Source organism: Acipenser ruthenus, chromosome 29, assembly GCF_902713425.1.
Source record: "Acipenser ruthenus chromosome 29, fAciRut3.2 maternal haplotype, whole genome shotgun sequence".
Lineage (NCBI taxonomy): Eukaryota > Metazoa > Chordata > Actinopteri > Acipenseriformes > Acipenseridae > Acipenser > Acipenser ruthenus.
This window is the reverse complement of record NC_081217.1, coordinates 131,099-158,481: the sequence shown is the minus strand read 5'-3', so window position 1 is coordinate 158,481 and position 27,383 is coordinate 131,099. Positions and strand designations below refer to the sequence as shown.

The window sequence follows — 27,383 nt, the reverse complement described above, 5'->3', positions numbered from 1 at the left end:
TGTGAGGCTGCTTCAGTGAATTTGGGGCACACCGGTTTGTAAGAGTGAGGCGTGAAGGTGTCACATCAGCTCTTTAGCTTCACAGTAGAGCAATCAAGGACAGAAAATGTGGTTTGTTGATAGTTGAGTGCCAAGCGATCGCACTCTGACCCCCATGCCCCAGCTTCTAGTCCTCTTTGTTTTTAAATGTGTGGATCCGCCCCTGCCTGCGTGTCTCAGTTTTCTCTTTTAAAAATGCACAGCTTCATGATTGCCTGATATTTCGTTCTCGTTTAACAGACCTAAAGGCACTGTGGAGCCTTAGACAAAGGAGACGGCTCATTTACAAGGCCACATAGATAACGGGGGACTTCAAGAAAGGTATGTTTCCAATATTGTGCAGATGTTGGCTTTTCCTGTGCAATGAAGAGCAGATCAGGAATGCAGCAGGGTTAATACAGGCTTTTAAAAATGCCAATAGGGCACAAATGCCATGCTTATGTTTCTTTTCAAAACAGGTAGCAGCTCCTCTTTAAAATTTCAAAGCTGTGTGCAGAGGTCACCATTGGCCACTCGCTCACAAGGGAAACATAAAATCCTTTTCAACTAAACAGACTTTCTTCTTCAGGGATTACAGCAGGGTTAAAGAGAAAGTCTTGAACTTCTACAAATGCATTGAATGGAAACACTGCTGGAGTTTTCCAGCACGATCGCCTTGTTACGTTCCAAAGCAGGTTTGCTCAAGAATATTTTCATTTCTCTTTCTGACGTGTTTGATATTCTGGAAGGTCTTTATTAGCCACTTGATTTTATATTGAACTCAATGAAGACTCAATGGAGCTCTGCCAGCTGATAACAATGTGAAACTGTATGCTTTCTTTAGTGTGAAGCTGCACGTTTCTGAATGAACACATCATGTATTATTATTTTTGTAAGTTTAAAAAATAAAATTAAAAGCAGGAATTAGTTTTGACATTTTGAAGCAAAGCTGTTTTTACAAAATTATTTATCTTCATTTTATTTTACTCATATATAAGACAACTGGCATTTGTAGTAATTCTAACCATGCGTGCCATATTTTAATGTCATCTTTTTAAAATCTGTTTCATATTTTTTAACTCTTAGTTTCAAAGGAGACTTAATTGGACAAGATGACTGTGTTTTTTCTAGTTCCGCTGCAAATCAATTTTCAGAGCAGTTTCTTGGTGCTTGGTAACTTCTTTAATCAGTCCCTAAGCTACAGTCCAGCATATTCTATTGTGCCAATTACTAAATCAAATACTTGTGATGTTTAGAAAAGCAATCCTGAGCTGAAAATATTGAACATGTTAGTGGTAAATGTGGAGAGAGCATCACAGCTGTAGATGTACAGAATGGGGTTCATTTCATTTCAAAGGGTGTAAAAGGGCACTTCAGAAAGCACATCTTATCACAGAAATGGTTGTTTTGTAAGATATACATGCCTAGTTGTTAAAGGGTTTTGTTTTATTCACAGTTCCTTAACTTGTATTTCTAGATGCATCCTGTAAAGCAGTTTATTTTAAAATTGATTATTCTAGAATTTTCTTTTTTTATCTTTTAGAACTTAAAACAGCTTTTTTTGTATCAAGATATGGTAATCTGAAATTATGATACATTATATATATATATATATATATATATATATATATATATATATATATATATATATATATATATATATATATATATATACACACAGCACACAGCACACAGGAGTGAGTTTATTTCGTTTCACATTTTAATTTTTCGTTTCAATTAATTCTCGTGTCTTTTTACCCAGAGAAACGCTGACTTGACTTGTGGAACATTGATTCGGAAGACTCAGCTGTGAAAGCTATGAATCCACAGGCTTTCAGATTCTAGAATATAAAGCATATAATCTCGAATTATTATAATGATCTGATTATCAGGCTGCAGCCCTCTTATCACACAGCAGTGTGTGGTGTTCTGTGGAGTTCTGTGCTTTTCTGCTATTAATGAAGAGTTACCTGAGTGCCTTGAGCAAATATATTGCAACCCAACACTACCAAATTCAATTCAGAGTAGCATGGGTCTGTGTTATTAAGAATTCCAGTCAGTATATTTAAAAAGAATAGCACGGGTCTGTGTTATTAAGAATTCCAGTCAGTATATTTAAAAAGAATATCACGGGTTTGTGTTATTAAGAATTCCAGTCAGTATATTTAAAAAGAATAGCACGGGTCTGTGTTATTAAGAATTCCAGTCAGTATATTTAAAAAGAATAGCACGGGTCTGTGTTATTAAGAATTCCAGTCAGTATATTTAAAAAGAATATCACGGGTTTGTGTTATTAAGAATTCCAGTCAGTATATTTAAAAAACAAATAATAATTGTGAACAAAGTATTTTTAAAAGGCAGCAACATGTCTATAAATTAGACATGAATTAAAAATAATAAATAAATAAATAAATAAAAATAGACCAGCCTAATTAACAATGCAATTTAAGTATACGTATGCATCAAAACATTACATGAATACAAAAGCGTACGGCTTTACTCTGAGCGCCGCTGAAGAAACGACCGCGTCATTACCAAGAACAATCTCGTGATTTGTTTTAGTCCTCTTTAATTAATACTAGCGTTAGATACCGTACATCTCACCGTGATCGTCGTGTTCATAAAGTGTGTACATGTTACAGGAATATTGTGAAATCAGGCATTTCGGAGAAATGCATTTGGCATTATTATTTCCAACAGTTCTGCTGCATTTAGTTCTATACAGTATGGTGTTAAAGTTGTCCGCATATCTTCCAGATCCCAAATTTTATTTAAAAATTGTGCTATGCATCCATGAATTCTATTTCCTAAAATAATAATAATAATAATAATAATAATAATAATAATAATAATAATAATAATAATAATTATTATTATTATTATTATTATTATTATTAAATCACAAACATGCTTTGTATCGGGAAGACCCTTTCGTGAGATATATCTAGTGTTACAATAACGTATAACCTAATTTATTACAATATTCTGAGCTCAGATATCTGGATTATTAGGACGTTCTTGTGTTGAAGTTTACTGCAGCGCCTCTTAGTAAGGTCCTGTGCTGCTCATTGGTTTGAAGAGCAATTAATGCTACAAATAATAATATAAAAACCCTTCATCACTTCATAAACTATGGATGTCCTGTGAGAGATGTCCCCTGTGACGCTTCTGCTATAAGAGACCAGGCTGGCGATTTTTTTTTATTTAAAAAAAAATAAAAAAAAATCAGATTTATTTGATTTCAATCAGAATTGTTTTACTTAAATCAATTTGTTTTCTTTTTTTAAATTATGGATTTTGTTTTCTTTGTAGTACAGCAGTTGTAGCTCTACAGTACCTCCAAACTGTAAATGTAAGGGTGTTGGAAATGGAGGTCTGTGAATAATTACATACCAAACTAAATTATTACATTCCAAACTAAATTACTAATCTTAGATGAATAGGCCTACACAAATAAAGCAAATTATTTATCATTGTGGCATCCGCTAAATGTGAACTACAAGAATTTACCGACGGAGTACGCCGGAGAAAAACCCCCCTCTCTCACCCCAGCCACTCTTTTTTTAATCGGATTTATTTGATTTAAATCAGATTTATTTATTTATTTTGAAAAATCCCCCTCTCTCACCCCAGCCACTCTTTTTTTAATCGGATTTATTTGATTTAAATCAGATTTATTTATTTATTTTGAAAAATCCCCCTCTCTCACCCCAGCCACTCTTTTTTTAATCGGATTTATTTGATTTAAATCAGATTTATTTATTTATTTTGAAAAATCCCCCTCTCTCACCCCAGCCATTCTTCTATTTTACTTTCCTTTCTTTGATTTGCTCTTTCTGCGTCAGTCCAAACACACGCAGTTGTTACTTAGGACTGCTTTGCTTTTTACAGTGTGTTCAATTGTTGAAGTTTCTGATTGCACCTCTAAATAAACCTGCAGGTTTCAGCGCGTCTAACACAGAGCTCAGTTCATGTCTATTTGGGACCCAATTGAACGGTCATCAGAATCGCTTCGGTGAATATGTTAATGATGGAGCAGGCTCTCTATAACGGGGCAAGACGTGTCTTCAGAACACCATGTCAGTGCAGGATTTTATTTTTACATCTTCACTCCATTGATGCGTCACAGAATCGGAGGCAAGCGCCGTTCACGCTTGAACTGGCTTTTGCGCTGTGATCAGAGTACAGCCCTAAGAGTTTTAGTTTATAGACAGTAAGAGTTTAAGATGCTTGTGTTAATAAAAGGTACATAGTTGTAATGTATTTTCCTTGAGAAACTTTATAAAATAGGCAGTAAATTATTATTTTTATCAATCAACGTTCTTGCTGCCCAAACTGAGTCCTTGCACCCTGAGAGAAGCATCTCTCATTATAATCATAATCTCTCCATATAATCATCCTTTATTATAAAGCACAAGAAATGCAGTAAACATCCTGAACAGTTTATATTTTAAAAATGAATGTAATCAATGCTAACACATTCTCCTCACTCTTTTAATTAACTTTTAATCAGTCAGATGATGTAATAAGAATCCTAAAACGGCAGTCGTTTCACAAAATCCCTTAAAGTATATCGTAACACACACGCTCTGCAGTTTCATTACGTTCAGGTTCTGTCGCTAGTTATTTTTTTATTTTTATTTTTTTTTTGACAGTAAAACTATTGGTCATACCGGCCCTGTACACCATTGCATTTCTTCTTAGTTTAGTTTAGCTGTCAGGCGCTTCTCCAGGGTAACACAATGCTTCTCCTTTTGGTCATACCGGCCCTGTACACCATTGCATTTCTTATTAGTGTAGTTTAGCTGTCAGGCGCTTCTCCAGGGTAACACAATGCTTCTCCTTTGTGTTTTTAATAAATTCGGTTCCACTGTATTGCGTAAGGTTGTTTTTTTGTGCTGCAGGCAGGAAGTTCTGCGCTATGGTGTGGTTAGGTATTGAGGAGCGAGTTAACCAGCAGAAGCCCAGGAGGGGTGTGCGTCTTTGTTTCTTTAAAAGTGGCTCATTTAAAATTACAATAAGAGTTTTTAACCTTTTAGGATCCGCCCAATGTGAAATAACCCGCCCGCTTTGTACGTCTTGTTTTAATAATACGTTTGGTTCAATTGCACACAGTACTTAAATACAAAGAACAGAGTTTCATATGAGCAAGAGAATAAAGTGATGGATTATACAGTAAACGAGCTGCACAACTATTGCATTAAACTGAGATAAACAGCTGTCTGCATCACAAGAGCAAAATACTGTGGAGTGGAAGATACAAAATAAATAACTATAATAATGAATAGAGGTACCTCAACAATATATTAACTAGGATCTTAGATACAAAATAAATAACTATAATAATGAACAGAGGTACCTCAACAATATATTAACAAGGATCTTAGATACAAAATAAATAACTATAATAATGAACAGAGGTACCTCAACATATATTAACAAGGATCTTAGATACAAATTAAATAACTATAATAATGAACAGAGGTACCTCAACAATATATTAACAAGGATCTTAGATACAAAATAAATAACTATAATAATGAACAGAGGTACCTCAACAATATATTAACAAGGATCTTAGATACAAAATAAATAACTATAATAATGAACAGAGGTACCTCAACAATATATTAACAAGGATCTTAGATACAAAATAAATAACTATAATAATGAACAGAGGTACCTCAACAATATATTAACAAGGATCTTAGATACAAAATAAATAACTATAATAATGAACAGAGGTACCTCAACAATATATTAACAAGGATCTTAGATACAAAATAAATAACTATAATAATGAACAGAGGTACCTCAACAATATATTAACAAGGATCTTAGATACAAAATAAATAACTATAATAATGAACAGAGGTACCTCAACAATATATTAACAAGGATCTTAGATACAAAATAAATAACTATAATAATGAACAGAGGTACCTCAACAATATATTAACAAGGATCTTAGATACAAAATAAATAACTATAATAATGAACAGAGGTACCTCAACAATATATTAACAAGTATCTTAGATACAAAATAAATGACTATAATAATGAACAGAGGTACCTCAACAATATATTAACAAGGATCTTAGATACAAAATAAATAACTATAATAATGAACAGAGGTACCTCAACAATATATTAACAAGGATCTTAGATACAAAATAAATAACTATAATAATGAACAGAGGTACCTCAACAATATATTAACAAGGATCTTAGATACAAAATAAATAACTATAATAATGAACAGAGGTACCTCAACAATATATTAACAAGGATCTTAGATACAAAATAAATAACTATAATAATGAACAGAGGTACCTCAACAATATATTAACAAGGATCTTAGATACAAAATAAATAACTATAATAATGAACAGAGGTACCTCAACAATATATTAACAAGGATCTTAGATACAAAATAAATAACTATAATAATGAACAGAGGTACCTCAACAATATATTAACAAGGATCTTAGATACAAAATAAATAACTATAATAATGAACAGAGGTACCTCAACAATATATTAACAAGGATCTTAGATACAAGATAAATAACTATAATAATGAATAGAGGTACCTCAACAATATATTAACAAGGATCTTAGATACAAAATAAATAACTATAATAATGAACAGAGGTACCTCAACAATATATTAACAAGTATAGGATCTTGGCTACAAAAGGAGCTCTGACACTGTGAGCTTCAACCCCACACTGCTCCTCTCAGTGACACATGCTCTGACACTGTGAGCTTCAACCCCACACAGCTCCTCTCAGTGACACATGCTCTGACACTGTGAGCTTCAACCCCACACTGCTCCTCTCAGTGACACATGCTCTGACACTGTGAGCTTCAACCCCACACAGCTCCTCTCAGTGACACATGCTCTGACACTGTGAGCTTCAACCCCACACTGCTCCTCTCAGTGACACATGCTCTGACACTGTGAGCTTCAACCCCACACAGCTCCTCTCAGTGACACATGCTCTGACACTGTGAGCTTCAACCCCACACAGCTCCTCTCAGTGACACATGCTCTGACACTGTGAGCTTCAACCCCACACTGCTCCTCTCAGTGACACATGCTCTGACACTGTGAGCTTCAACCCCACACTGCTCCTCTCAGTGACACATGCTCTGACACTGTGAGCTTCAACCCCACACTGCTCCTCTCAGTGACACATGCTCTGACACTGTGAGCTTCAACCCCACACAGCTCCTCTCAGTGACACATGCTCTGACACTGTGAGCTTCAACCCCACACTGCTCCTCTCAGTGACACATGCTCTGACACTGTGAGCTTCAACCCCACACTGCTCCTCTCAGTGACGCATGCTCTGACACTGTGAGCTTCAACCCCACACTGCTCCTCTCAGTGACACATGCTCTGACACTGTGAGCTTCAACCCCACACTGCTCCTCTCAGTGACACATGCTCTGACACTGTGAGCTTCAACCCCACACTGCTCCTCTCAGTGACGCATGCTCTGACACTGTGAGCTTCAACCCCACACAGCTCCTCTCAGTGACACATGCTCTGACACTGTGAGCTTCAACCCCACACAGCTCCTCTCAGTGACACATGCTCTGACACTGTGAGCTTCAACCCCACACTGCTCCTCTCAGTGACACATGCTCTGACACTGTGAGCTTCAACCCCACACTGCTCCTCTCAGTGACACATGCTCTGACACTGTGAGCTTCAACCCCACACTGCTCCTCTCAGTGACGCATGCTCTGACACTGTGAGCTTCAACCCCACACAGCTCCTCTCAGTGACACATGCTCTGACACTGTGAGCTTCAACCCCACACAGCTCCTCTCAGTGACACATGCTCTGACACTGTGAGCTTCAACCCCACACTGCTCCTCTCAGTGACACATGCTCTGACACTGTGAGCTTCAACCCCACACTGCTCCTCTCAGTGACACATGCTCTGACACTGTGAGCTTCAACCCCACACAGCTCCTCTCAGTGACACATGCTCTGACACTGTGAGCTTCAACCCCACACTGCTCCTCTCAGTGACACATGCTCTGACACTGTGAGCTTCAACCCCACACTGCTCCTCTCAGTGACACATGCTCTGACACTGTGAGCTTCAACCCCACACTGCTCCTCTCAGTGACACATGCTCTGACACTGTGAGCTTCAACCCCACACAGCTCCTCTCAGTGACACATGCTCTGACACTGTGAGCTTCAACCCCACACTGCTCCTCTCAGTGACACATGCTCTGACACTGTGAGCTTCAACCCCACACTGCTCCTCTCAGTGACGCATGCTCTGACACTGTGAGCTTCAACCCCACACTGCTCCTCTCAGTGACACATGCTCTGACACTGTGAGCTTCAACCCCACACTGCTCCTCTCAGTGACGCATGCTCTGACACTGTGAGCTTCAACCCCACACAGCTCCTCTCAGTGACACATGCTCTGACACTGTGAGCTTCAACCCCACACAGCTCCTCTCAGTGACACATGCTCTGACACTGTGAGCTTCAACCCCACACTGCTCCTCTCAGTGACACATGCTCTGACACTGTGAGCTTCAACCCCACACAGCTCCTCTCAGTGACACATGCTCTGACACTGTGAGCTTCAACCCCACACAGCTCCTCTCAGTGACACATGCTCTGACACTGTGAGCTTCAACCCCACACTGCTCCTCTCAGTGACACATGCTCTGACACTGTGAGCTTCAACCCCACACTGCTCCTCTCAGTGACACATGCTCTGACACTGTGAGCTTCAACCCCACACAGCTCCTCTCAGTGACACATGCTCTGACACTGTGAGCTTCAACCCCACACTGCTCCTCTCAGTGACACATGCTCTGACACTGTGAGCTTCAACCCCACACTGCTCCTCTCAGTGACACATGCTCTGACACTCTGAGCTTCAACCCCACACTGCTCCTCTCAGTGTCACATGCTCTGACACTGTGAGCTTCAACCCCACACAGCTCCTCTCAGTGACACATGCTCTGACACTGTGAGCTTCAACCCCACACTGCTCCTCTCAGTGACACATGCTCTGACACTGTGAGCTTCAACCCCACACTGCTCCTCTCAGTGACACATGCTCTGACACTCTGAGCTTCAACCCCACACAGCTCCTCTCAGTGACACATGCTCTGACACTGTGAGCTTCAACCCCACACTGCTCCTCTCAGTGACACATGCTCTGACACTGTGAGCTTCAACCCCACACAGCTCCTCTCAGTGTCACATGCTCTGACACTGTGAGCTTCAACCCCACACTGCTACTCTCAGTGACACATGCTCTGACACTGTGAGCTTCAACCCCACACAGCTCCTCTCAGTGTCACATGCTCTGACACTGTGAGCTTCAACCCCACACAGCTCCTCTCAGTGACACATGCTCTGACACTGTGAGCTTCAACCCCACACAGCTCCTCTCAGTGACACATGCTCTGACACTGTGAGCTTCAACCCCACACTGCTCCTCTCAGTGACACATGCTCTGACACTGTGAGCTTCAACCCCACACTGCTCCTCTCAGTGACGCATGCTCTGACACTGTGAGCTTCAACCCCACACAGCTCCTCTCAGTGACGCATGCTCTGACACTGTGAGCTTCAACCCCACACAGCTCCTCTCAGTGACACATGCTCTGACACTGTGAGCTTCAACCCCACACAGCTCCTCTCAGTGACACATGCTCTGACACTGTGAGCTTCAACCCCACACTGCTCCTCTCAGTGACACATGCTCTGACACTGTGAGCTTCAACCCCACACTGCTCCTCTCAGTGACACATGCTCTGACACTGTGAGCTTCAACCTCACACAGCTCCTCTCAGTGACACATGCTCTGACACTGTGAGCTTCAACCCCACACAGCTCCTCTCAGTGACACATGCTCTGACACTGTGAGCTTCAACCCCACACAGCTCCTCTCAGTGACACATGCTCTGACACTGTGAGCTTCAACCCCACACAGCTCCTCTCAGTGACACATGCTCTGACACTGTGAGCTTCAACCCCACACAGCTCCTCTCAGTGACACATGCTCTGACACTGTGAGCTTCAACCTCACACAGCTCCTCTCAGTGACACATGCTCTGACACTGTGAGCTTCAACCCCACACTGCTCCTCTCAGTGACACATGCTCTGACACTGTGAGCTTCAACCCCACACAGCTCCTCTCAGTGACACATGCTCTGACACTGTGAGCTTCAACCCCACACTGCTCCTCTCAGTGACACATGCTCTGACACTGTGAGCTTCAACCCCACACTGCTCCTCTCAGTGACACATGCTCTGACACTGTGAGCTTCAACCCCACACTGCTCCTCTCAGTGACACATGCTCTGACACTGTGAGCTTCAACCCCACACTGCTCCTCTCAGTGACACATGCTCTGACACTGTGAGCTTCAACCCCACACTGCTCCTCTCAGTGACACATGCTCTGACACTGTGAGCTTCAACCCCACACTGCTCCTCTCAGTGACACATGATCTGACACTGTGAGCTTCAACCCCACACTGCTCCTCTCAGTGACACATGCTCTGACACTGTGAGCTTCAACCCCACACAGCTCCTCTCAGTGACACATGCTCTGACACTGTGAGCTTCAACCCCACACTGCTCCTCTCAGTGTCACATGCTCTGACACTGTGAGCTTCAACCCCACACAGCTCCTCTCAGTGACACATGCTCTGATACTGTGAGCTTCAACCCCACACTGCTCCTCTCAGTGACACATGCTCTGACACTGTGAGCTTCAACCCCACACAGCTCCTCTCAGTGACACATGCTCTGACACTGTGAGCTTCAACCCCACACTGCTCCTCTCAGTGACACATGCTCTGACACTGTGAGCTTCAACCCCACACAGCTCCTCTCAGTGACACATGCTCTGACACTGTGAGCTTCAACCCCACACTGCTCCTCTCAGTGACACATGCTCTGACACTGTGAGCTTCAACCCCACACAGCTCCTCTCAGTGACACATGCTCTGACACTGTGAGCTTCAACCCCACACAGCTCCTCTCAGTGACACATGCTCTGATACTGTGAGCTTCAACCCCACACTGCTCCTCTCAGTGACACATGCTCTGACACTGTGAGCTTCAACCCCACACTGCTCCTCTCAGTGACACATGCTCTGACACTGTGAGCTTCAACCCCACACAGCTCCTCTCAGTGACACATGCTCTGACACTGTGAGCTTCAACCCCACACAGCTCCTCTCAGTGACACATGCTCTGATACTGTGAGCTTCAACCCCACACTGCTCCTCTCAGTGTCACATGCTCTGACACTGTGAGCTTCAACCCCACACTGCTCCTCTCAGTGACACATGCTCTGACACTGTGAGCTTCAACCCCACACTGCTCCTCTCAGTGACACATGCTCTGACACTGTGAGCTTCAACCCCACACTGCTCCTCTCAGTGACACATGCTCTGACACTCTGAGCTTCAACCCCACACTGCTCCTCTCAGTGACACATGCTCTGACACTGTGAGCTTCAACCCCACACTGCTCCTCTCAGTGACACATGCTCTGACACTGTGAGCTTCAACCCCACACTGCTCCTCTCAGTGACACATGCTCTGACACTGTGAGCTTCAACCCCACACAGCTCCTCTCAGTGACACATGCTCTGACACTGTGAGCTTCAACCCCACACTGCTCCTCTCAGTGACACATGCTCTGACACTGTGAGCTTCAACCCCACACAGCTCCTCTCAGTGACACATGCTCTGACACTGTGAGCTTCAACCCCACACTGCTCCTCTCAGTGACACATGCTCTGACACTGTGAGCTTCAACCCCACACAGCTCCTCTCAGTGACACATGCTCTGACACTGTGAGCTTCAACCCCACACTGCTCCTCTCAGTGACACATGCTCTGACACTGTGAGCTTCAACCCCACACAGCTCCTCTCAGTGACACATGCTCTGACACTGTGAGCTTCAACCCCACACAGCTCCTCTCAGTGACACATGCTCTGACACTGTGAGCTTCAACCCCACACAGCTCCTCTCAGTGACACATGCTCTGACACTGTGAGCTTCAACCCCACACTGCTCCTCTCAGTGACACATGCTCTGACACTGTGAGCTTCAACCCCACACAGCTCCTCTCAGTGACACATGCTCTGACACTGTGAGCTTCAACCCCACACTGCTCCTCTCAGTGACACATGCTCTGACACTGTGAGCTTCAACCCCACACAGCTCCTCTCAGTGACACATGCTCTGACACTGTGAGCTTCAACCCCACACAGCTCCTCTCAGTGACACATGCTCTGACACTGTGAGCTTCAACCCCACACTGCTCCTCTCAGTGACACATGCTCTGACACTCTGAGCTTCAACTCCACACAGCTCCTCTCAGTGACACATGCTCTGACACTGTGAGCTTCAACCCCACACTGCTCCTCTCAGTGACACATGCTCTGACACTGTGAGCTTCAACCCCACACTGCTCCTCAGTGACACATGCTCTGACACTGTGAGCTTCAACTCCACACAGCTCCTCTCAGTGACACATGCTCTGACACTGTGAGCTTCAACCCCACACTGCTCCTCTCAGTGACACATGCTCTGACACTGTGAGCTTCAACCCCACACAGCTCCTCTCAGTGACACATGCTCTGACACTGTGAGCTTCAACCCCACACTGCTCCTCTCAGTGACACATGCTCTGACACTGTGAGCTTCAACCCCACACAGCTCCTCTCAGTGACACATGCTCTGACACTGTGAGCTTCAACCCCACACTGCTCCTCTCAGTGACACATGCTCTGACACTGTGAGCTTCAACCCCACACTGCTCCTCTCAGTGACACATGCTCTGACACTGTGAGCTTCAACCCCACACTGCTCCTCTCAGTGACACATGCTCTGACACTGTGAGCTTCAACCCCACACTGCTCCTCTCAGTGACACATGCTCTGACACTGTGAGCTTCAACCCCACACTGCTCCTCTCAGTGACACATGCTCTGACACTGTGAGCTTCAACCCCACACTGCTCCTCTCAGTGACACATGATCTGACACTGTGAGCTTCAACCCCACACTGCTCCTCTCAGTGACACATGCTCTGACACTGTGAGCTTCAACCCCACACAGCTCCTCTCAGTGACACATGCTCTGACACTGTGAGCTTCAACCCCACACTGCTCCTCTCAGTGTCACATGCTCTGACACTGTGAGCTTCAACCCCACACAGCTCCTCTCAGTGACACATGCTCTGATACTGTGAGCTTCAACCCCACACTGCTCCTCTCAGTGACACATGCTCTGACACTGTGAGCTTCAACCCCACACAGCTCCTCTCAGTGACACATGCTCTGACACTGTGAGCTTCAACCCCACACTGCTCCTCTCAGTGACACATGCTCTGACACTGTGAGCTTCAACCCCACACAGCTCCTCTCAGTGACACATGCTCTGACACTGTGAGCTTCAACCCCACACTGCTCCTCTCAGTGACACATGCTCTGACACTGTGAGCTTCAACCCCACACAGCTCCTCTCAGTGACACATGCTCTGACACTGTGAGCTTCAACCCCACACAGCTCCTCTCAGTGACACATGCTCTGATACTGTGAGCTTCAACCCCACACTGCTCCTCTCAGTGACACATGCTCTGACACTGTGAGCTTCAACCCCACACTGCTCCTCTCAGTGACACATGCTCTGACACTGTGAGCTTCAACCCCACACAGCTCCTCTCAGTGACACATGCTCTGACACTGTGAGCTTCAACCCCACACAGCTCCTCTCAGTGACACATGCTCTGATACTGTGAGCTTCAACCCCACACTGCTCCTCTCAGTGTCACATGCTCTGACACTGTGAGCTTCAACCCCACACTGCTCCTCTCAGTGACACATGCTCTGACACTGTGAGCTTCAACCCCACACTGCTCCTCTCAGTGACACATGCTCTGACACTGTGAGCTTCAACCCCACACTGCTCCTCTCAGTGACACATGCTCTGACACTCTGAGCTTCAACCCCACACTGCTCCTCTCAGTGACACATGCTCTGACACTGTGAGCTTCAACCCCACACTGCTCCTCTCAGTGACACATGCTCTGACACTGTGAGCTTCAACCCCACACTGCTCCTCTCAGTGACACATGCTCTGACACTGTGAGCTTCAACCCCACACAGCTCCTCTCAGTGACACATGCTCTGACACTGTGAGCTTCAACCCCACACTGCTCCTCTCAGTGACACATGCTCTGACACTGTGAGCTTCAACCCCACACAGCTCCTCTCAGTGACACATGCTCTGACACTGTGAGCTTCAACCCCACACTGCTCCTCTCAGTGACACATGCTCTGACACTGTGAGCTTCAACCCCACACAGCTCCTCTCAGTGACACATGCTCTGACACTGTGAGCTTCAACCCCACACTGCTCCTCTCAGTGACACATGCTCTGACACTGTGAGCTTCAACCCCACACAGCTCCTCTCAGTGACACATGCTCTGACACTGTGAGCTTCAACCCCACACAGCTCCTCTCAGTGACACATGCTCTGACACTGTGAGCTTCAACCCCACACAGCTCCTCTCAGTGACACATGCTCTGACACTGTGAGCTTCAACCCCACACTGCTCCTCTCAGTGACACATGCTCTGACACTGTGAGCTTCAACCCCACACAGCTCCTCTCAGTGACACATGCTCTGACACTGTGAGCTTCAACCCCACACTGCTCCTCTCAGTGACACATGCTCTGACACTGTGAGCTTCAACCCCACACAGCTCCTCTCAGTGACACATGCTCTGACACTGTGAGCTTCAACCCCACACAGCTCCTCTCAGTGACACATGCTCTGACACTGTGAGCTTCAACCCCACACTGCTCCTCTCAGTGACACATGCTCTGACACTCTGAGCTTCAACTCCACACAGCTCCTCTCAGTGACACATGCTCTGACACTGTGAGCTTCAACCCCACACTGCTCCTCTCAGTGACACATGCTCTGACACTGTGAGCTTCAACCCCACACTGCTCCTCTCAGTGACACATGCTCTGACACTGTGAGCTTCAACTCCACACAGCTCCTCTCAGTGACACATGCTCTGACACTGTGAGCTTCAACCCCACACTGCTCCTCTCAGTGACACATGCTCTGACACTGTGAGCTTCAACCCCACACTGCTCCTCTCAGTGACACATGCTCTGACACTGTGAGCTTCAACCCCACACTGCTCCTCTCAGTGACACATGCTCTGACACTGTGAGCTTCAACTCCACACTGCTCCTCTCAGTGACACATGCTCTGACACTGTGAGCTTCAACCCCACACTGCTCCTCTCAGTGACACATGCTCTGACACTGTGAGCTTCAACCCCACACTGCTCCTCTCAGTGACACATGCTCTGACACTGTGAGCTTCAACCCCACACTGCTCCTCTCAGTGACACATGCTCTGACACTCTGAGCTTCAACCCCACACTGCTCCTCTCAGTGTCACATGCTCTGACACTGTGAGCTTCAACCCCACACTGCTCCTCTCAGTGACACATGCTCTGACACTGTGAGCTTCAACCCCACACTGCTCCTCTCAGTGACACATGCTCTGACACTGTGAGCTTCAACCCCACACTGCTCCTCTCAGTGACACATGCTCTGACACTGTGAGCTTCAACCCCACACTGCTCCTCTCAGTGTCACATGCTCTGACACTGTGAGCTTCAACCCCACACAGCTCCTCTCAGTGTCACATGCTCTGACACTGTGAGCTTCAACCCCACACTGCTCCTCTCAGTGACACATGCTCTGACACTGTGAGCTTCAACCCCACACAGCTCCTCTCAGTGACACATGCTCTGACACTGTGAGCTTCAACCCCACACTGCTCCTCTCAGTGACACATGCTCTGACACTGTGAGCTTCAACCCCACACTGCTCCTCTCAGTGACACATGCTCTGACACTGTGAGCTTCAACCCCACACAGCTCCTCTCAGTGACACATGCTCTGACACTGTGAGCTTCAACCCCACACTGCTCCTCTCAGTGACACATGCTTTGACACTGTGAGCTTCAACCCCACACTGCTCCTCTCAGTGACACATGCTCTGACACTGTGAGCTTCAACCCCACACAGCTCCTCTCAGTGACACATGCTCTGACACTGTGAGCTTCAACCCCACACAGCTCCTCTCAGTGACACATGCTCTGACACTGTGAGCTTCAACCCCACACTGCTCCTCTCAGTGTCACATGCTCTGACACTGTGAGCTTCAACCCCACACAGCTCCTCTCAGTGACACATGCTCTGACACTGTGAGCTTCAACCCCACACTGCTCCTCTCAGTGACACATGATCTGACACTGTGAGCTTCAACCCCACACTGCTCCTCTCAGTGACACATGCTTTGACACTGTGAGCTTCAACCCCACACTGCTCCTCTCAGTGACACATGCTCTGACACTGTGAGCTTCAACCCCACACAGCTCCTCTCAGTGTCACATGCTCTGACACTCTGAGCTTCAACCCCACACAGCTCCTCTCAGTGACACATGCTCTGACACTGTGAGCTTCAACCCCACACAGCTCCTCTCAGTGTCACATGCTCTGACACTCTGAGCTTCAACCCCACACAGCTCCTCTCAGTGTCACATGCTCTGACACTGTGAGCTTCAACCCCACACTGCTCCTCTCAGTGACACATGCTCTGATACTGTGAGCTTCAACCCCACACTGCTCCTCTCAGTGTCACATGCTCTGACACTGTGAGCTTCAACCCCACACTGCTCCTCTCAGTGACACATGCTCTGACACTGTGAGCTTCAACCCCACACAGCTCCTCTCAGTGACACATGCTCTGACACTGTGAGCTTCAACCCCACACAGCTCCTCTCAGTGACACATGCTCTGACACTGTGAGCTTCAACCCCACACTGCTCCTCTCAGTGTCACATGCTCTGACACTGTGAGCTTCAACCCCACACAGCTCCTCTCAGTGACACATGCTCTGACACTGTGAGCTTCAACCCCACACTGCTCCTCTCAGTGACACATGATCTGACACTGTGAGCTTCAACCCCACACTGCTCCTCTCAGTGACACATGCTTTGACACTGTGAGCTTCAACCCCACACTGCTCCTCTCAGTGACACATGCTCTGACACTGTGAGCTTCAACCCCACACAGCTCCTCTCAGTGTCACATGCTCTGACACTCTGAGCTTCAACCCCACACAGCTCCTCTCAGTGACACATGCTCTGACACTGTGAGCTTCAACCCCACACAGCTCCTCTCAGTGTCACATGCTCTGACACTCTGAGCTTCAACCCCACACTGCTCCTCTCAGTGTCACATGCTCTGACACTGTGAGCTTCAACCCCACACTGCTCCTCTCAGTGTCACATGCTCTGACACTCTGAGCTTCAACCCCACACAGCTCCTCTCAGTGACACATGCTCTGACACTGTGAGCTTCAACCCCACACTGCTCCTCTCAGTGACACATGCTCTGACACTGTGAGCTTCAACTCCACACAGCTCCTCTCAGTGACACATGCTCTGACACTGTGAGCTTCAACCCCACACTGCTCCTCTCAGTGACACATGCTCTGACACTGTGAGCTTCAACCCCACACTGCTCCTCTCAGTGACACATGCTCTGACACTGTGAGCTTCAACCCCACACTGCTCCTCTCAGTGACACATGCTCTGACACTGTGAGCTTCAACCCCACACTGCTCCTCTCAGTGACACATGCTCTGACACTGTGAGCTTCAACCCCACACAGCTCCTCTCAGTGACACATGCTCTGACACTGTGAGCTTCAACTCCACACAGCTCCTCTCAGTGACACATGCTCTGACACTGTGAGCTTCAACTCCACACAGCTCCTCTCAGTGACACATGCTCTGACACTGTGAGCTTCAACCCCACACTGCTCCTCTCAGTGACACATGCTCTGACACTGTGAGCTTCAACCCCACACTGCTCCTCTCAGTGACACATGCTCTGACACTGTGAGCTTCAACCCCACACAGCTCCTCTCAGTGACACATGCTCTGACACTGTGAGCTTCAACCCCACACTGCTCCTCTCAGTGACACATGCTCTGACACTGTGAGCTTCAACCCCACACTGCTCCTCTCAGTGACACATGCTCTGACACTGTGAGCTTCAACCCCACACAGCTCCTCTCAGTGACACATGCTCTGACACTGTGAGCTTCAACTCCACACTGCTCCTCTCAGTGACACATGCTCTGACACTCTGAGCTTCAACCCCACACTGCTCCTCTCAGTGACACATGCTCTGACACTCTGAGCTTCAACCCCACACTGCTCCTCTCAGTGACACATGCTCTGACACTGTGAGCTTCAACCCCACACAGCTCCTCTCAGTGACACATGCTCTGACACTGTGAGCTTCAACTCCACACAGCTCCTCTCAGTGACACATGCTCTGATACTGTGAGCTTCAACCCCACACTGCTCCTCTCAGTGACACATGCTCTGACACTGTGAGCTTCAACTCCACACAGCTCCTCTCAGTGACACATGCTCTGATACTGTGAGCTTCAACCCCACACTGCTCCTCTCAGTGACACATGCTCTGACACTGTGAGCTTCAACCCCACACTGCTCCTCTCAGTGTCACATGCTCTGACACTGTGAGCTTCAACTCCACACTGCTCCTCTCAGTGACACATGCTCTGACACTGTGAGCTTCAACCCCACACTGCTCCTCTCAGTGACACATGCTCTGACACTGTGAGCTTCAACCCCACACTGCTCCTCTCAGTGACACATGCTCTGACACTGTGAGCTTCAACCCCACACTGCTCCTCTCAGTGACACATGCTCTGACACTGTGAGCTTCAACCCCACACTGCTCCTCTCAGTGACACATGCTCTGACACTGTGAGCTTCAACTCCACACTGCTCCTCTCAGTGACACATGCTCTGACACTGTGAGCTTCAACTCCACACTGCTCCTCTCAGTGACACATGCTCTGACACTCTGAGCTTCAACCCCACACTGCTCCTCTCAGTGACACATGCTCTGACACTGTGAGCTTCAACCCCACACAGCTCCTCTCAGTGACACATGCTCTGACACTGTGAGCTTCAACTCCACACAGCTCCTCTCAGTGACACATGCTCTGATACTGTGAGCTTCAACCCCACACTGCTCCTCTCAGTGACACATGCTCTGACACTGTGAGCTTCAACTCCACACAGCTCCTCTCAGTGACACATGCTCTGATACTGTGAGCTTCAACCCCACACTGCTCCTCTCAGTGACACATGCTCTGACACTGTGAGCTTCAACCCCACACTGCTCCTCTCAGTGTCACATGCTCTGACACTGTGAGCTTCAACTCCACACTGCTCCTCTCAGTGACACATGCTCTGACACTGTGAGCTTCAACCCCACACTGCTCCTCTCAGTGACACATGCTCTGACACTGTGAGCTTCAACCCCACACTGCTCCTCTCAGTGACACATGCTCTGACACTGTGAGCTTCAACCCCACACTGCTCCTCTCAGTGACACATGCTCTGACACTGTGAGCTTCAACCCCACACTGCTCCTCTCAGTGACACATGCTCTGACACTGTGAGCTTCAACTCCACACTGCTCCTCTCAGTGACACATGCTCTGACACTGTGAGCTTCAACTCCACACTGCTCCTCTCAGTGACACATGCTCTGACACTGTGAGCTTCAACCCCACACTGCTCCTTGTTGCCTAATAAAATGTAGCGTAATAAAAAGGCTCTTTTTTCACTTCTCCTATTTTTCAGCTTCTTCGCCTTCAACATGAGAGCCAGGTTGTTGCTTCGCTGTTTGCTGATCTGCTCTGCCTGTTTCCTGGTGGTCTTTCCACACATTGTGATGGAGGAGAAGACTCCTGGTAATGACTCCTGCGAACCCAGCAAACGAGAAGAGAAGCAGTCAGAGACCCCAGCAGTGCTGATTGTAGGTTAGTCTCCAGACAGCAGCAGGGGCATTTCAGTGTCTTAAATACTTCATAGAGCAGCGCACATCCCAGACTCTGGGGCTGCGCTCCCTTTCAGTATTAGTGTTACTCTGTGTGTTATTACTGTTGTGAGGGTGACAGAACTACAGTGCATCTGCAAACCACTAAATAGTTGCTTGGTTATTTGGACAAAAGAAGATTTGAGACATGTGCTATAGATTGGTGTGAACACAGAACTCGTAGCCCTGAGACACATTCAGTACATTTGGTCATCATTATTTTGCAGATAGTATTTACGTTATTGGGTCTGTTTGGCACAGTTAAGAACACACTGTTGATGGCCTGATCCGTCTTTCAGCTGGATCAGAGTTATTGCACTGCAGTGCCAGGCCTAAGCACATTCTTGTCAAAATGGAAGACAATTGACAGAATTGTGTTTGTGAAATGACATATCGTTGGGTATTATTAATGACAGATCGTTGGGTATTATTAATGACTGGTCGTTGGGTATTATTAATGACAGATCGTTGGGTATTATTAATGACAGATCGTTGGGTATTATTAATGACAGATCGTTGGGTATTATTAATGACAGATCGTTGGGTATTATTAATGACAGATCGTTGAGTATTATTAATGACAGGTCGTTGGGTATTATTAATGACAGATCGTTGAGTATTATTAATGACAGGTCGTTGGGTATTATTAATGACAGATCATTGGGTATTATTAATGACAGATCGTTGGGTATTATTAATGACAGATCGTTGGGTATTATTAATGACAGATCGTTGGGTATTATTAATGACAGATCGTTGGGTATTATTAATGACAGATCGTTGGGTATTATTAATGACAGATCGTTGAGTATTATTAATGACAGGTCGTTGGGTATTATTAATGACAGATCATTGGGTATTATTAATGACAGGTCGTTGGGTATTATTAATGACAGATCATTGGGTATTATTAATGACAGATCGTTGAGTATTATTAATGACAGATCGTTGAGTATTATTAATGACAGATCGTTGGGTATTATTAATGACAGATCGTTGAGTATTATTAATGACAGATCGTTGGGTATTATTAATGACAGATCGTTGGGTATTATTAATGACAGATCGTTGAGTATTATTAATGACAGGTCGTTGGGTATTATTAATGACAGATCATTGGGTATTATTAATGACAGGTCGTTGGGTATTATTAATGACAGATCATTGGGTATTATTAATGACAGATCGTTGAGTATTATTAATGACAGATCGTTGAGTATTATTAATGACAGATCGTTGGGTATTATTAATGACAGATCGTTGAGTATTATTAATGACAGATCGTTGGGTATTATTAATGACAGATCGTTGGGTATTATTAATGACAGGTCGTTGGGTATTATTAATGACAGATCGTTGAGTATTATTAATGACAGGTCGTTGAGTATTATTAATGACAGGTCGTTGAGTATTATTAATGACAGATCGTTGGGTATTATTAATGACAGATCGTTGGGTATTATTAATGACAGATCATTGGGTATTATTAATGACAGATCGTTGGGTATTATTAATGACAGATCGTTGGGTATTATTAATGACAGGTCGTTGGGTATTATTAATGACAGATCATTGGGTATTATTAATGACAGATCGTTGAGTATTATTAATGACAGGTCGTTGGGTATTATTAATGACAGGTCGTTGGGTATTATTAATGACAGATCATTGGGTATTATTAATGACAGATCGTTGGGTATTATTAATGACAGATCGTTGGGTATTATTAATGACAGATCGTTGGGTATTATTAATGACAGATCGTTGGGTATTATTAATGACAGATCGTTGGGTATTATTAATGACAGATCGTTGAGTATTATTAATGACAGGTCGTTGGGTATTATTAATGACAGATCATTGGGTATTATTAATGACAGGTCGTTGGGTATTATTAATGACAGATCATTGGGTATTATTAATGACAGATCGTTGAGTATTATTAATGACAGATCGTTGAGTATTATTAATGACAGATCGTTGGGTATTATTAATGACAGATCGTTGAGTATTATTAATGACAGATCGTTGGGTATTATTAATGACAGATCGTTGGGTATTATTAATGACAGGTCGTTGGGTATTATTAATGACAGATCGTTGAGTATTATTAATGACAGGTCGTTGAGTATTATTAATGACAGGTCGTTGAGTATTATTAATGACAGATCGTTGGGTATTATTAATGACAGATCGTTGGGTATTATTAATGACAGATCATTGGGTATTATTAATGACAGATCGTTGAGTATTATTAATGACTGGTCGTTGGGTATTATTAATGACAGGTCGTTGGGTATTATTAATGACAGATCATTGGGTATTATTAATGACAGATCGTTGAGTATTATTAATGACAGGTCGTTGGGTATTATTAATGACAGATCATTGGGTATTATTAATGACAGGTCGTTGGGTATTATTAATGACAGATCATTGGGTATTATTAATGACAGATCGTTGAGTATTATTAATGACAGATCGTTGAGTATTATTAATGACAGATCGTTGGGTATTATTAATGACAGATCGTTGAGTATTATTAATGACAGATCGTTGGGTATTATTAATGACAGATCGTTGAGTATTATTAATGACAGATCGTTGGGTATTATTAATGACAGATCGTTGGGTATTATTAATGACTGGTCGTTGGGTATTATTAATGACAGATCATTGGGTATTATTAATGACAGATCGTTGGGTATTATTAATGACAGATCGTTGGGTATTATTAATGACAGATCGTTGGGTATTATTAATGACAGATCGTTGGGTATTATTAATGACAGATCGTTGAGTATTATTAATGACAGGTCGTTGGGTATTATTAATGACAGATCATTGGGTATTATTAATGACAGGTCGTTGGGTATTATTAATGACAGATCATTGGGTATTATTAATGACAGATCGTTGAGTATTATTAATGACAGATCGTTGAGTATTATTAATGACAGATCGTTGGGTATTATTAATGACAGATCGTTGAGTATTATTAATGACAGATCGTTGGGTATTATTAATGACTGGTCGTTGGGTATTATTAATGACAGATCGTTGGGTATTATTAATGACAGGTCGTTGGGTATTATTAATGACAGATCGTTGAGTATTATTAATGACAGGTCGTTGAGTATTATTAATGACAGGTCGTTGAGTATTATTAATGACAGATCGTTGGGTATTATTAATGACAGATCGTTGGGTATTATTAATGACAGATCATTGGGTATTATTAATGACAGATCGTTGAGTATTATTAATGACAGATCGTTGGGTATTATTAATGACAGATCGTTGAGTATTATTAATGACAGATCGTTGGGTATTATTAATGACAGGTCGTTGGGTATTATTAATGACAGATCGTTGGGTATTATTAATGACTGATCGTTGGGTATTATTAATGACAGATCGTTGGGTATTATTAATGACAGATCGTTGAGTATTATTAATGACAGATCATTGAGTATTATTAATGACAGATCGTTGAGTATTATTAATGACAGATCGTTGGGTATTATTAATGACAGATCATTGGGTATTATTAATGACAGATCATTGAGTATTATTAATGACAGATCGTTGAGTATTATTAATGACAGATCGTTGGGTATTATTAATGACAGATCATTGGGTATTATTAATGACAGATCGTTGAGTATTATTAATGACAGATCGTTGGGTATTATTAATGACAGGTCGTTGGGTATTATTAATGACAGGTCGTTGGGTATTATTAATGACAGATCATTGGGTATTATTAATGACAGATCGTTGAGTATTATTAATGACAGATCGTTGGGTATTATTAATGACAGATCGTTGGGTATTATTAATGACAGATCGTTGGGTATTATTAATGACAGATCATTGGGTATTATTAATGACAGATCGTTGAGTATTATTAATGACAGATCGTTGGGTATTATTAATGACAGATCGTTGGGTATTATTAATGACAGGTCGTTGGGTATTATTAATGACAGATCATTGGGTATTATTAATGACAGATCGTTGGGTATTATTAATGACAGATCGTTGGGTATTATTAATGACAGATCGTTGGGTATTATTAATGACAGATCGTTGGGTATTATTAATGACAGATCGTTGAGTATTATTAATGACAGGTCGTTGGGTATTATTAATGACAGATCATTGGGTATTATTAATGACAGATCGTTGGGTATTATTAATGACAGATCGTTGGGTATTATTAATGACAGATCATTGGGTATTATTAATGACAGATCGTTGGGTATTATTAATGACAGATCGTTGGGTATTATTAATGACAGATCGTTGGGTATTATTAATGACAGGTCGTTGGGTATTATTAATGACAGATCGTTGAGTATTATTAATGACAGATCGTTGGGTATTATTAATGACAGATCGTTGGGTATTATTAATGACAGGTCGTTGGGTATTATTAATGACAGATCATTGGGTATTATTAATGACAGATCGTTGGGTATTATTAATGACAGATCGTTGAGTATTATTAATGACAGATCGTTGAGTATTATTAATGACAGGTCGTTGGGTATTATTAATGACAGATCATTGGGTATTATTAATGACAGATCATTGAGTATTATTAATGACTGGTCGTTGGGTATTATTACAAGTTTGCTGTGCGTTATTTTGGAAAGGTTACTATTTGATTGATTTGAAACGTGTTGATTGAATCAATCCAGATGCAGTTTCATACTGTACCTTCTAAAATTGTTACTATTCTGAGTAAGGAAGTTTATCTTAGTGTACCACAAGCATGTAAAAAAAATACAGATTTAGTTAGTCACTAACTGAAAACGTAAGCAGGTACGTCACGGCTTTCAATTTCATTTTGTAATCTTTGAGGGTTATTGTTGTGTAAACATCATGTATTGCTTCCTTTCACATGTTAGTCTGTATTTTATTTGTTTTTGCATGAACAGTTTTTAAAATTAATTTTCATTCTATACAGCCAGAAAATAAAATTATTATTATTATTATTTATTTCTTAGCAGACGCCCTTATCCAGGGCGACTTACAATCGAAAGCAAATACATTTCAAGTATCACAAAAATGCAAACATTGTGTTATCACTTCAGTTCGAACAGCCTCTGACATTGAAACTCTACTTTAAAGGCTAATCGTTGGTTGCACAAAGTCATTTTTTCTTCACAGATGTATTTAACGGCACAACATGGAGTCTTATTGGACCACCGAGATCACTTCCTCTGTAACCTGAGCATGAGGAGTTTAAGTCTTCAGAGTGAAATAATTATAACATTAACCCAAACCAGCAGGCCTTTATAGTTAGAATGTAAATAACCTTTATAGTTAGAATGTAAAGAACCCTTCTGGCTCTTTAAGCCTGCTCTAATTGTGCACTGATCCCCCTCAGAACGAATAAGGACCCTCAAATAATATAACATTGCGTGTTTTCATTTTTGCTTTGAGGTTCCGGTGTCAAATTATTTCTCAAATAGTTGTGAGACAATGCATTGGAAATGCTGCTGTAGCACTGCTCTAGAGTGTAGTCCACTGTGGATCAGAAAAGAATGCACCACAGCATTCCTAATACACTGCATTGAATCATTACAGATAACAAGGACCGCTCCACCTCAACCACAGCATTCCTAATACACTGCATTGAATCATTACAGATAACAAGGACCGCTCCACCTCAACCACAGCATTCCTAATACACTGCATTGAATCATTACAGATAACAAGGACCGCTCCACCTCAACCACAGCATTCCTAATACACTGCATCAAATCATTACAGATAACAAGGACCGCTCCACCTCAACCACAGCATTCCTAATACACTGCATTGAATCATTACAGATAACAAGGACCGCTCCACCTCAACCACAGCATTCCTAATACACTGCATTGAATCATTACAGATAACAAGGACCGCTCCACCTCAACCACAGCATTCCTAATACACTGCATTGAATCATTACAGATAACAAGGACCGCTCCACCTCAACCACAGCATTCCTAATACACTGCATTGAATCATTACAGATAACAAGGACCGCTCCACCTCAACCACAGCATTCCTAATACACTGCATTGAATCATTACAGATAACAAGGACCGCTCCACCTCAACCACAGCATTCCTAATACACTGCATTGAAGTAGTGAGAAAAGTTTCAGCAGATTCCTATTGCCAGTAGAAAGTGAGCATGAAGCATTGATTCAAAGAAAAAGACATCCCTGTGAGAATCTTGTTATGCTAATGAGAGGCGAGCACTTCTTGATCAGATGTATAACAGTACACTGAACCAGCTCCACATCAGTGAATCCGCTTCAGCTACTCTGGTCCCTATATGCCCTTAGAATATTGAGAATATTGAGAATATTGAGAATATTGAGAATATTATAATATTGAGAATATTATAATATTGGAAAATTAGAATATTAGAATATTAGAATATTGGAATATTGGAATATTGGAATATTAGAATATTAGAGTATTAGAGTATTAGAATATTGGAATATTAAGAATATTAGAGTATTAGAGTATTAGAGTATTAGAATATTAGAATATTAGAATATTGGAATATTAGAATATTAAGAATATTAGAGTATTAGAATATTGGAATATTGGAATATTGGAATATTAGAATATTGACACATATGTGTCGGTCCTCTCAATTAACAATATTGTTTTATTGATTTTATTTACAGAACTTCCAAAAATATCAAGAAAGAGCGCCAGGAAATCTACAGAAAAGAAACCAAAACAAGTATGTGTACGTGCTTAACGTGACCTTGAGCAAGCCACTTAACCTGTTTGTGCTCCGTCTGCGGCTGATGCAGAGTTCACACACCCTAGTCTCTGTGAGTCGCCTTCACTACAGGACATATATTTACAGTAGAAATTGAGAGGGTTCTGGTGACAGAACAAAACCCTGCCATGGCATGGGAACCCCTGACAGAAGGGTATTGCAATGTGTGTCAGATGAACAGCAATGAACCCTAATGTGAAATACTGCTGTATGTGTTGGAATGGAGTCATTTAAAACGTGAGCCAGTCAAATCCACATTCATCAGGATTTATAAGACATTAAAACGTGTTTTCCTCTTTCCCTCTGTACAGAACAAGCTCAATGTCCGAAACAATTACCAGAAGCCAAGGCCGCCTCCCCCAGCGAACTGCGTGCCGCTCTGGGGAAACTGCAAGCCCTCCAGCACAGTCTGCTGTGAACACTGTGCCTTCTGCCACTGCCGGCTCTTTAAAACAGTCTGCTACTGCAGAATGGGAAGCCCAGGATGCTAAGAGCCTTGCTGGACCAATAACAGCGGCGTCACTTTGTATT

At 43.5% G+C, this 27,383-nt stretch overlaps 1 long non-coding RNA gene across 2 annotated transcripts; it reads left to right on the top strand.

Annotated features, from left to right (window-relative positions):
• The first annotated feature begins 34 nt into the window (after positions 1 to 34).
• Positions 35 to 27,212, top strand: LOC117963897 (uncharacterized). Of its 2 annotated transcripts, XR_009309315.1 has the most exons (5): positions 40 to 360; positions 608 to 713; positions 19,817 to 19,991; positions 26,752 to 26,810; positions 27,164 to 27,212. It is a non-coding gene; the product is annotated as an uncharacterized LOC117963897 (long non-coding RNA). The 2 variants fall into 2 exon arrangements; XR_009309316.1 differs by lacking the exons at positions 26,752 to 26,810; positions 27,164 to 27,212 and adding an exon at positions 25,650 to 25,813 and having other exon boundaries at positions 35 to 360; positions 19,817 to 19,995.
• Positions 27,213 to 27,383: the final 171 nt, after the last annotated feature.